This window comes from Eschrichtius robustus, chromosome 17 (genome assembly GCF_028021215.1).
Source record: "Eschrichtius robustus isolate mEscRob2 chromosome 17, mEscRob2.pri, whole genome shotgun sequence".
NCBI classification, from domain to species: domain Eukaryota; kingdom Metazoa; phylum Chordata; class Mammalia; order Artiodactyla; family Eschrichtiidae; genus Eschrichtius; species Eschrichtius robustus.
In genome coordinates this window covers 77524337-77537127 of record NC_090840.1, presented here as the reverse complement: position 1 = coordinate 77537127, position 12791 = coordinate 77524337, and the positions used below count along the sequence as shown (strand labels likewise).

Genomic DNA, 12791 nt, shown 5'->3' with positions numbered 1-12791 from the left:
GCTCCATATCAAAAAAACAACCCAATCCAAAAATGGGCAGAAGACCTAAATAGACATTTCTCCAAAGAAGACATACAGATGGCCAACAAACACATGAAAGGATGTTCAACATCACTAATCAATCATTAGAGAAATGCAAATCAAAACTACAGTGAGGTATCACCTCACACCAGTCAGAATGGCCATCATCAAAAACTCTACAAACAATAAATGCTGGAGAGGGTGTGGAGAAAAGGGAACCCTCTTGCACTGCTGGTGGGAATGTAAATTGATACAGCCACTATGGAGAACAGTATGGAGGTTCCTTAAAAAAATAAAAATAAGAAACCAGCATTTTTTGAATTTGCAGAACAGGTAACTGTGTTGACGATAACTGCTTGCCTGGGCCCAATTGCTCACTTTGTGTTTTTAGACGATTCAATATGAACAGCAGCCTTCAGGTTTCTCCTCCTCTGTATCAGTCTTTGGAGAGGGAAGAAATTTATCCCATGCATCTTTATCTCCTATCTCATTATTATGTCCTTCCCATTGCAAACCTGTCAACCTTAGTAAAGGATCATTCTTTGGATCAAAGAATTCAAGTTATGATAACCTTTATTTATAAAGAATGCCTACTGTTTGCCAGCTACAGTTCTAAGCACATCTAGCCACCCCGGAAGGTAGGTAGTATTTTTAATCCCCATTTTACAGATGAGAAAACTGAGATTCAAAGAGGTAAGTGACTTGCACAAGGTCATACAGCTAATAAAGTAGCAAGAGCAGGACTTGGATCCAGCTGGTCTGGCTCCATAGTTCGTGGTCCCAACCACTCTGCTGGTCCTCACTGTTGTCGGGAACAGTCACATAATCAGTCACTGCAGGTGTCCGCTTTTGTGTGTTGTTTTCTTCTACGCTTTCTTGGCTCACATAGCTGGAGTCCCAGCCATGCGAGGGGGCTGTGCAGGCAGGGAAAGGCACAGACCCAGAGTCTTCTACGGCGTCAAGGAGTGTTTAGTCAGACCTTGTAATTCACATTTTTCCTTCTCCCTGTGACGTCAGCCACATGAATTTCATCTCACAGTGTGATGGATGATGTTGGCAATAAATCTTCCATGCCCTAGAATCAATGACTATTAAAGGTGTACAAGAATTTAGAGATCAATTAATCTAACCCCCCAATTTTACTGATGAGAAAATTATTACCCAGAACAAAATAAGAGCCTTGGACACAATCCCATAGCTATATGTATTTTCTCCTGCCATCCAGACCCTGCAGCACTGCTCCCAGGCTACAGAATAACTGAGATTTGGACCAGTTTTAATCTCAGAGTGATCCCTGGCATGTCCTAAGGACTTAGTCTCAATTTGTTTTTAATATTGGGGGTTGCCTATTTATAACACCCTTTTCTCTCTGAATTATGAACTAGTTGAGACATAGAGGAGACAGGGAAGGATCGAAATATAGGCTACATTTGCTGGGTGAAGCAGGATTGGCTCTGGGGCAGCAGTGAGCTTTGTAACACTTCACGGTAAGTCTGGCCTTGGGACCAGCACATGCGCAGAGCAGAGACTCTCCCAGCCAGCCACCTGGAGCCATGGCCTGTCTGACCCTGTGGGTCACTGAGAGCAGGAGAGAGAGACCATTCGTGACCTTGAATACAGTGCTGACCTTTAGTATGGAAGCCTACCCAGTCAAGAAAATGGGCCCGGTGGCGATTACACACTCCGTATAACCCAATCAGATAACTCACCTCCTGCCATGGGGAAAAGCCAGTAGAAGGCTAGAGGTTTATTAGTTCTTCTAAGAGTGTGGAAATCCCATTTTTATGATGTTGCCAAAATACAGGAAAGGGTGGTTCTCCCTCCCCTTCATGTAGCCTCCTGACTACCAATGAGCACATCATTCCTTAGCACACGAGGATGTGTCACGGGCTCTGACTTGGCTCCATCCGTCTGAAAACGGTGCACGTGTATCTACTAAGCCTTCATTGTCTGCTGTGTTAGTTTTCTGCAGCCGCCACAGGAAAGTATCACAAGCTGGGTGACTGAAATCAACAGAAATGTATTCTCTCACTGTTCTGGAGGCTGGACGTCCAAACTTAAAGTGTCACCAGGCCGTGCTCCTTGGAAGGCTCTGGGGAGAATCCTTCCTTGCTCCTTCCTCGCATGTGGTGGTTGCTGGTACTCCTTGGCATCCCTTGACCTTGTAACCCATCACCTCCATTCTCTGCCTCCATCTAAACATAGGCTTCTTCCTTCTGGGTATGTTCATGTCTCTGTAGCCAAAGCTCCCTCTCCTTTCACTTACAAAGACATTACTCATTGAATTAAGTGCCCACCCTACTCCAGTAGGAGTTTATCTTGAGTACATCGGCCAAGACTCTATTTCCCAGTAAGGTCACAATCACAGGTAACAGATGAGGGCTAGAACATAGCTTTTGCAGGGGGACATTCAACTCTCTACATTTGCAAAAGGTAAATGTGATGGATCTGCATGTGGTGGGAAGCTGACTGAGCAGACCTAGAATATGTGATTTTGAGATGGACGTTTATGAGAGCTAGATTTCAGTGTCCCCCATGCAGATGAAGGTGCCGGGGCTCGGCAAGGGGAAACAACATGCACAGGGGCTGAGATCTGACCCTCTGTGTGCCCGGCTCCCTCCAGATCTGTGGTCCTCTCTCCTCTTGAACAAGGGACCAAAAATAACCAGGTGGTAGAATTAGGAGATAGTCATAGCAATAGGGGCTGAGACAGACTCCAGAGTTAGACTATCAGACTTCAAAAACTGGCTGCTCTGCTTATTACCTGTGTGATCTTGAGCAACTCATGCAACCTCTCTGTGTCCTCATGTCCTTATATGTGGAAGGGGATAATAATAGTACTAACCTCATAGGCTGCTTGGAATGACGCCTGTGGTCCAGCAGAAGTAAATGCTCACTAGAGATTAGTTCTGCTCATTTGGTATATTATTCATCCACGAGATTTGGAAACATGGGAAAAATAATTCTTTTAGGAAACCAACACAGAAAAATATATAGTTTCTCACTCTTGCATCAATGTGTGAGTCTGTGTGTCCTTGGAGCACCAGCTGCAAATGTTCTGGAATCGTGCTCATAGATCTCCAGACATACTGTATCAGAGAAAAACAGTAGATCCTTGAGCTCAGCAGAGCTAACTTTGCAAACCTGTCCAGATGAGAGTGAACCAGATCAATATATCAGGGTTATTTTAAAATCACAATGTTCTTCCTACAGCCCAGGAGTCAGTCCTATCATGACCCTACCTCCTGGTCCCTGCTTTATCCACCGTTTTCCTTCCTCAGCCCAGACAGTCCGTTAAGAACCACCAGCCCCCTGGCCCTCGGCTGCCTCATCGCTAGAAGGCAGAAGTCGGACCAAGGGATTCCTAAGCCACTTCCTGTGTGTTGTGAGTTTATGGCCACAGTAGCAGAATTGGCCCCACATTGTTTTGCCACATTAGACAATGTGAGTTACAGGCCACTTGGAAGATTTTTTGACTGTATGATTTGGGCACATTGCCAAAGCTTTGTGCCTCAGTTTTCTCATCTATATAATGGTTATAGTAAGAATACCTACCTCCTAGGGCTATTGTAAGGATTAGGTGTGAATAGAGCCTTAACCTGGAAAATACTACGTAAGGTTTGCTTTTATTATTATTACTGTCATTATCCTGATTGACACCCACATTTCTGGGTTTTCTGTGCCGAGGATCTTCTCCACATGCTGTAAGGCCAGCTTAGGAGTCAGATCAGCATAGGTTTGAATCTTAGCTTGGCAATGGTTTTACCCTCCCTCCCTCCCTCCCTCCCTTCCTTCCTTCCTTCCTTCCTTCCTTCCTTCCTTCCTTCCGTCCTTCCATAATCCAAGCACTAAGAGCCCTGCTTTGCCTCAGTCCCTAGAGATTCCCAGGGAATTGGGACTCACAGTGAAATGGAGAAGGCACTCACAGTCTGATGGGGGAGTTGGATATGTCAACCAGAAAAGAACAATGTAGTGAGGAGGGTGCTGGTATGGGGATATTACAGACACAGAAGTACAGAGAAGGAGAGCAGAGGAAGGGAAATCTAAGCTCTACCTGGAACAACACATCAGGAGAGGATCCCTGAGGTGCTTTCCTTTGACTTGACTGTTAAGGGCTGAGTGGCTTTACACGGGGCTGAGGGAGGGATTAGGGCTCTAATTTTGTTCCTTCCCTCCTTCATTCTTTCATCCTTCAGACTTAACAAGCATTGAGTCCCTAGGCCTGTCATCTTTCTGTGGGCCATCTATTTCTGTATGAGAAATCCCTAGAAACGCCAACTCATTATGTCAGTAAAGAACAGCATGCAGATGCCCCGAGAAAAATGTGCAAAATGCCTAAATAAATGAGTCTTCATTTCTCTATAGAGGAATTTATATCGTAGCTAGAAACAAAGGATTTGAGTTCTCCTAGCTCCACCGTGAAGTAGCAGGATGCTGACGACCACTCCATGTTCATTGTCATCTAATTCCCAATTAAGATTTCTCATTTTAATGAAAAAGAAACATAGGCGAGATAGCAACTTTCATTCATAGTTTTTTTCTCAGAGAGAAAAACAGGGCACCAAAGCCTCAAAGGTTTGGCATGTGGATGGTGACAGATTTTTATTCTCTCTATGCTTTCTCTGCCTTTTTCAGGGTAGACCATGGTGCTAAAGGAGCCTTCTAAAAGGGGGCTGCTGATCTTGTGTAGGGCTCTACCTTTCCCATGTGTAAAGATGGAAGGAAGAAAGAATGAAAAAGAGAAGGGACAAAATTAGGGCTTTAACTCCCGTAGGTGGGATTGGCTGCTCTGTGCGGGTTACCCAGTTTGTGCTCATTGAGCTGAACAAACAGAACAAGACAGATTGACCATTTCTTCAAAAGACTGTTCTCTTGGCTGCAGTGACACTGTACTCTTGGTTTATCCATCATCCATCATCCATCCATCATCCGTCCATCTGTCCATCCACCCATCCATCATTCATAATACATCATCCGTCATCCATCCATCCGTCATCTATCATCCATCCATCATCATCCATCTGTTCATCCATCCATCCACCTATTCAATGAATATTTATTAAGACCCTCCTGTGTACCAGAAGCCCTTTTAGGGAATATAGCTATGAATAAGAAAGATAAGGTCCCCAACTATTTATTTGACAGGATGCCTCTCAGTCTTCCTAAAAGTAACTTGTCCCAAGCTCAAATTTTGTTCTTTTGTTTTTTAAAAAAGACATTTTTAGCTTATCCAGGACACACATGTCCAACAAAGATGGCATAAGGAGGCAGAGGATATAGTCAAGTTGGTCCCAAACAAAGTTGTCTACTAAGCACTATTTGCCTCTGATATCTTTTAACCTTACCTATTGGGTTGTCTCCCTTTCAACTTCTCTCTGATATCACAGCCTCACTGACACCTCCTCCCCACGATCTCATCTTATTCTGTATCCTGGATGGGAAGGGCAAGAATTGTATTTAAAAGTACCACTCCTAGGGTTCTCTTTGTATTTTGTTCATATGAACACTTTTACGAGTTTTTAATGTGCCAAAGTGGGCCCAAGAGCTGAGTGTGAGAGTAGAGACAAAAGAGAGTTTAATTGAATTGGAAGTGAGAACAATCTAGATTGGAACAGAGGAGGACTCAACCCTGGAGGGAGTATATAAGGAGGAGAAATGGGAGGGGAGAGGAGGATTCAGAATCCCGCAGGAAGGTATAACCACTGAGAAATTTTCCCAATGGAGAGAGTCTAAATGATTTTTTAATTTTAATTTTTTTAATTTTAAGTTTCTTAAAAAAAATTTACATGGTTCATTAGTCAAAATAATGTAGAGGCAAACAGTGAAACATCTTAGTACAACCTCCGTCCCTGTCTACCCCATTCCACCCTCCCACCCCCCAATAAATAATCTTTTTCGGTTTTTAGGTATCTTTCCAGTGTTTCTTTAGCACATACACACCAAAATTTATTTATATTTTTATATTCCGAATTCCAAAAGTATTTTAAGAGTGATGTCTAATATTCAACTTAAGTTGTCTGAGTTGTGAGGCAAATCCTCACCATTTAATAAAATCCGCTTCACACCAGTCTTGTATCAAGTGCGTATGTGTGTGGTTGTATGTGTGTGAAGACAAGGGACTGCCAAACTCAACTTCTGATTTCTTCTCCAAACCTGTTTTTCTCCTTTTGCTCAACTGAAAAAAAAATGGCATCACTGTAAAAAAAAAATGATGTCCCCACCCACCCATTTGTGTAGCCAGAAACCCAGGAGTGGTGCCTTACCTGTCTCTTTCCCTCATGGCCCCATAGAATCCATCAAGGAAGACTGTTGTGGTTCTTCCCCAAAATAAATGTCCAAGTGCTGGTCTCCTCCTTCTTCTCACTGCAGTCACCCAAGTCCAAGCCACCAGCTTAGAAAACTTCAGTGGCATCTTCTTTGGTCTTTCATTTTTTCCTTGCTTTCCTCCAATCCATTCTCCATGGAGCAGCCACTGTGTTCCCTTTTTTAAAACAAATGTTTTATTGTGGTAACATACACATAAAATTTACTGTCTTAACCATTTTTAAATGTACATTTCAGTACTCTTAAATATATTCATATTGTTGTGCAACCAATCTCCTGAACTTCTTTGTCTTATATAACTGAAACTCTGTACCCATTAAACACCAGCTCGTTTCCTCCTCCCTCCAGCCCCTGCTAACCACCATTCAACTTTCTGTTTCTGCAGGTTTGACTACTTTAGACACCTCATATGAGTGTAATCATACAGCATTTGTCCTTTTGTGACTGGCTTATTTCACTGAGCATACTATCCTCAAGGTTCATCCATGTTGTAGCACGTGTCAGAATTTCCTTCCTTTCTAAGGCTCCACCGTATGTTTATACTGCGTTTTGTTTATTCGTTCATTCTTCCATCCATGAACATTTGCGTGGTCTCCACCTTTTGGCTATCGTGAACAGTGCTGCTATGAACATGTGAATTCTTTTTAAAAGCAAAGTTGATATCCTCTTTCCTTCTTAAAACTCTTTGGGTGTCTCCAGGTAGACCTAGAATAAAATGGAAATTCCTATTTTCCTCTTCCTATTTTCGAATTCTATTTCTAAAACTCCCTGACCGGCCTGGCCTCTGATCCCATCTTGCCCTTTGTCCCCCATTCACGTATTTTTGGTCACGTGCGCTCCCTTCAGTGGCACAAACCAGTCCTCACACCCTTTGCACCCACGTGCGAGTCTTCTGCCTGGAGAGCTCTCAACACCTTTTCTTTGAAGTCTTGCTTCTTCTTACTCTTCCAGGCTCAGCTTCCATGTCTGGAACACCATCATTTTGAACCTGAACCACTGAAACTGGTTCTCTAATTCTTCTTCCCATCCACCCCAGAGGCCTTCCCTGACCACCCTACCTAAGGTGACCGCCTGATAGTCTCTGTTGCTGCGCTCTCTTTGTTTCCTGGTGTTGACTGAAAAAAATGCACAGCCTAAAAGTTGAGAATTACGTTTTATTTGGCAGGCTTTCTGAGGACTTAAGCCCTGGATGCAGCCTCTCAGATCGCTCTGAGGGACCGTTCCAAAGAGCATCCAGGATATATAGGAGTCTCTGCCACAAAGACCAGGTGGTCAGAACATCGAAAGATGTTCATTAAAGAAAACCAGATATCTCAGGTTAAGGAATTTAGCGCTTTTCTATGTATGGGAAGATGCAAAATTCTGGGCTCACTGAAATCATTCCATTGATAGGCACCTCAGCTCTCTAGGGCCAGTATCTGGTGCTTTCTCACCCTGAATCCCCTCAGAGTGCACCTTGGGGGGCATCGTGTTTCTATCCTGAGTTCCCTCAGTGTTCACCTTTGGGGCAGCTGTAATGTGATGGCTTGATGGCTGCAACATCCTTTGTTTACTGATCTGACAGGCAACATTTTCTTCATTGACACTGGTCAGATTTCCAACAATATATATCTGTTTGCCTATCGTGTGATTTCTTGACCTTACTGTAAGCTCACTGGAGGCTGAAAACCATGTCTGTTTTAGTCACAACTATTACCTTAGCAAGTTACCAAGAGGCTAGCATTTTCAAGGTGTAGAACACATTTTTGTGGAATAAATACATAACATTAGCTCTATTTTACAGGTGAAAAAAAAAACGGAATCAGAAAGAGTTAACGCCTTACCCAAGTTAAAAAATATTAACTGCAGGGCAGCGATTTGAACCCGGTTCTCTTCTCCCAAAGGCAACACTCTTTCCACTTTACAGCACATCCTCCCTCAGCTGAAGTTGGGTTCATTTTCTTAATCAGAAGGTCAAATATTATTATTCCTTCCTTCTTTCACCCAACATCATAACAGTGTTTTCAGTGCTTACTATGTGCCAGGCACTGTGTTAGATGCTGCATCATTAGACAAAGCACAGTTTCTGAACAAATAGCTTACGCTTTTGGTTTCTTATGCTCAGCTCCGTTGACTTTTTGGGTGGGATAAGCTTTTGCTGTGGGGCTACCCTGTGTGCATTGTAGGAAGTTTAGCAGTATCCCTGGCCTTGACCCACTAGAAGCCAGTAGCACTCTCCAAGTTATGTCAATCAAGTGCGATTCCAGACATTGCCAAATGTCCACTGGGGGCAACATGAGAGAGAGAGAGAGTCCCTCGAAAGTCAGAGATTTCATTATGGTGGCCAAGTGCCATGGTTGAGAAAAGTCTCTAAGAAAGCACAGTGAATGGATATCTAATTGGACCAAGAGTGGAAGTGTGCCTTGGGACTGATGTTTGGACGAAGTTTCAGACAAAAGTCAGTCTTTTGGATAAAAGAAGGGATGAAGGGGCTTCCCTGGTGGCGCAGTGGTTGAGAATCTGCCTGCCAATGCAGGGGACACGGGTTCGAGCCCTGGTCTGGGAAGATCCCACATGCCGCGGAGCAACTAGGCCCGTGAGCCACAACTACTGAGCCTGCGCGTCTGGAGCCTGTGCTCCGCAACAAGAAAAAGGCCGCGATAGTGAGAGGCCCGCGCACCGCGATGAAGACTGGCCCCCACTTGCCTCAACTAGAGAAAGCCCTCGCACAGAAACGAAGACCCAACACAGCAAAAATTAATTAATTAATTAATTAATTTTTTAAAAAAAGAAGGGATGAAGGTTTTCCTAGATACAGGTCACCACTTGTGCCAAGGCTGGGAAGTCTGAAATCAGGGAACTGCATGGAGTTTAACACAACTTAGAGTTCCCTGGGACAGGAGCCCAGGGCAGGGACTGAACAACTTTGCCAGGAAAGAACAGCCTTGATTTTACTTTTGCCATGCCTAGTCTCTACTTCCAGTTTTCCCAATTCGTGTTTGGAAATCATTTGTCTGCACTTATCACATCAGGGACCCCGGCTTTCCAAGGGAATCTGATGTCAGCTTCAAGGAGAGCTTTTCTTGCTAGACCTGGCATAGCCTCCAAACACACAACCTGAATCATGCACTAGAAATCCATACAGAGAAGGGCAGAGATGGGTTTTGAGTTTCAAGGATGAACTTTGCCTTGCATTTGATTATCCTTTGGGGTCTTGGATTTCAGGCACCACAATTAAGAAGTAAGCTGATCACCCACTTTGCTGGAGAAAGAATTCCGTAAGCCTCTTAGGCTCGATGGCCGTAATTCAGAGCCGAGATTTCTGACTTGTGCCCGATGCATCTGGACTCCTAACGCTGTCAGACTCCATCTCTCATAAAACGATCCCTGGGACCAATGGGGTATTAAGTGAACATAGCCAAAGCAATTCAGACTGTTAGAAGTTGCAGTGAAACATTTAAATGCCAAACAAGCGAATCCTAAATCCCAACAGAGATAGAACCAAGAGAGTTCTTTCATTATCTGATAGTCAGCAGTTATCCTGAGATTTCAAATCAGGACAAAGTGGCTGCCATTACTTTTTTGACTTTTGTCTTGCTTAGTTTAGAATTAAGCTTCTCATACACTTATCTCCTGCCAAGGTCAAGTTCTGTGACAATGGTGAGTGTTTGAGACTAGCATTAAGAAGAAGTACTGTAAAATAATATAAAAATCCTGAGAACTCATCTCAGTTCATTAAAAAAAAAAACCAAAACACTTTTTTGTGGCTCAGGAAATTTTATCCATCCTTTTCACACGTCATTAGCTTTCTACTGCTTCTGTAGGAAGAGGATTATTTACCGAGATAATGGTGACAGCCAGCATTTATTGAAAGCTTCTTGCATCCGCATCCCAGACAGTCGGCTAAGCACTTTACACGTATTCCCTCACTTAACCCTTCCACAACCACATGTAACATGGGCTGGTCCTCATCATTGTGCCCGTGAAGAAGCTGAGGGCCAGGCGGCATGAATTCTGTGTCCTAGGTTACATGTTTTTTAGGATGTTTCCCCTCAGGCCAGTTTTGCCCCAAAGTCCTGACCATCAGGCTGTGCTGAGCAGGGATGTGGGGTGGGTTCAGAGATGACCAGGCAGAGTCCTTTCTTTGCCAGGACTACACAGTCGAGTGGGGCGGGGGGGGGGGGTGTGGGAACGTACAGCCTCTACCCTGTGCACTAAACACGGAGACGGAGAAAAACACAGCCTGTCTTTGGAGCAGATGGGGAGAACTTAGTTTCCAAGAGGGGACCCTTGGGCAGTTTTAAAGGGCAGATGGGAATGAGGTCAACTGAGAAGGCAAGAAAGGGCATGGCTGAGTGCACCAAGGCATGCAGGAGGGGACTTGGGGATGGGCAAGGGGCTTGGTACGGATGGAATGATGGATCTGCTTGGCGGTATAGCAAGGCAGGTAGGCAGGGGCCAGGAAGCAGAGGGCCTGAGAAGTGACTGACCTAAAGTCCCCTTTTTCCTTAGCTCATGGCTAGGAAAGCCTTCTCTGTGTGTTCAGTTGACTTCCTGCCTTGCTCAGTATTTTTTAGCCCCTGGACCCTAATATATTCTCATTAGTCATTCACCTGGTACTGGTCAGGAAACCACTCTGAAAACTTTGACCAGCTCAGGAAAGATGGAGTCATCTGAGTACTGGCATTTCTCTGACTTTACTCTGGGCATGTACATGTATTCATGTAACAATGCCAGGCGAGAGAGAACAGTCCAGAAGGAGTCAGGTGTAACAATTACTCATCCACTTGTTCGTCCATTCATTAATCAAATGCTTCTTAGTGCCTTCTCTATGCCAGGCTGAAGACAAGAAGCATTGCAGACATTATCATATGTAATGCTCCCCAAATCTCTCCGAAGCAAAGTGTTGTCAGGCCCACGTAACCGATGAGGACCTGGTTCTCAGAGAGCGTAAGGCACCTGCTCGGCACGAGGTGCCCCCGCCTCTGCAGCTCCAACGCCAGGACCTCCTCACCACCCCAAGCCACAAAGATGGCAGCAGCTTCTGGCACGAAGCACGTGGCTGTCATAACCAGACGCAGACTTTAGAAATACTCAGTTATCTCAGGATGATGCAAAGCTGACTTGACCACCCATATTCATATTCATTTGTTCACTCATTTCTCCCACAAGTACATGCACACCTGCTGGGTACCAAGCCCCGTGTGGGTGATGGAGAGAACGCAGCTGAGCTGAGTGTATTGATGTGTGAAACAAGCACTATGGGTCTCTCTGGTCTGTACCACACAAAAGGACTTCCCTCCTGTGCCCACTCAGGTGAGGGGCAGAGGCTAAGAAGCAGAGGGAGAAATTACTATTCATAGAGCAGCTACTGTATCCCAGGCTCCATGCCAAACCCTTGACAGGCATCATCCCACTGCAACCAAGTGAAGTGGGACGTGCTTATCCCTATTTTAAAGATGAGGTAACTGAGGCTGGCTAAGGTCACAGATTTGCCCGAGGACAACGAGATGGTTTCTGCACCAGGGCAACTTTCTGTTGGACTCATTAACTGTTTTTTTGTGCCAAGAAGACTTTTGGCAGTACGATGAAGTCCAGGGACCCTTTCTCAGAATAACAACTTTGAATCCATAAATAAAAGGCAGACAGTTACAAAAGAAACTGATTATGTTGTAATGTAATTACCAAAATATTTAAACTTTTGAGATGCTTCTTTGTGATGAATCTAATGGCATGATGTAGTGGCAGGTTGAATACTACCATAATTTCAAAGCAGTGACGAGCATGGCAATACCTGGAGATAACAGGATATAAAATGACCTGTGATTTCTGTTGTGGAAAGTCACAGGATGTGGCTGGGGCATTGAGGATATTACTGGGGTCTGTTCATACATTCATAATGGAAAGACATGCTAATTTTCAGATTGAGATTAGTGAATTAAAATCTAATTAGTAAATTAAAACTGCAGTGTTTTTCCCATCCAAGCCCATGGACCTCCCCCAAAGTTCTGTCCATGGCGGGGTGTCTGTGGACACCAGGTTAGGGTACCTGCTTTGTGTCATTTATGTCATTAGTTTCTGTTCAAGGAACACTTGATAAAGCTTTGCCTCTGTGAGTCACTATCTGGGCACCACGGAGTGGTACAAGGGAATTTATTGATGCAGAGGAGATCGGAGTGGAGGAGGAATGAAGCTTTGCTGCCTGCTACTACGGGCTGGCATTTTATATCCTGGATCTCGTTTAAGCTGCACTTAAGCATCTGAAGAAACTGAAATTCAGAGAAACGCGCCTGAGGTGTAATAGCTAGTCAGTTGCCGAGCTAGGATCTGAACCAAGCCCTGTCCCATTCCAAGCCGCTCAATCAGATTGAGCCTTGGAGGCGCGAGTCCCACTCCCGCCCGCGTGGAGGAGGATGGGTGCGTCTTTATGGAGAGGGACGGGAAATTATGAAAGCCTGCACTCAAGG

The 12791-nt window shown here is 44.5% G+C and overlaps 1 protein-coding gene across 1 annotated transcript in view; it reads left to right on the top strand.

Annotated features, from left to right (window-relative positions):
• The window catches only part of KCNQ3 (potassium voltage-gated channel subfamily Q member 3), a 298454-nt gene that overhangs the window by 274043 nt on the left and 11620 nt on the right, over window positions 1–12791 (top strand). The window lies entirely within an intron of this gene.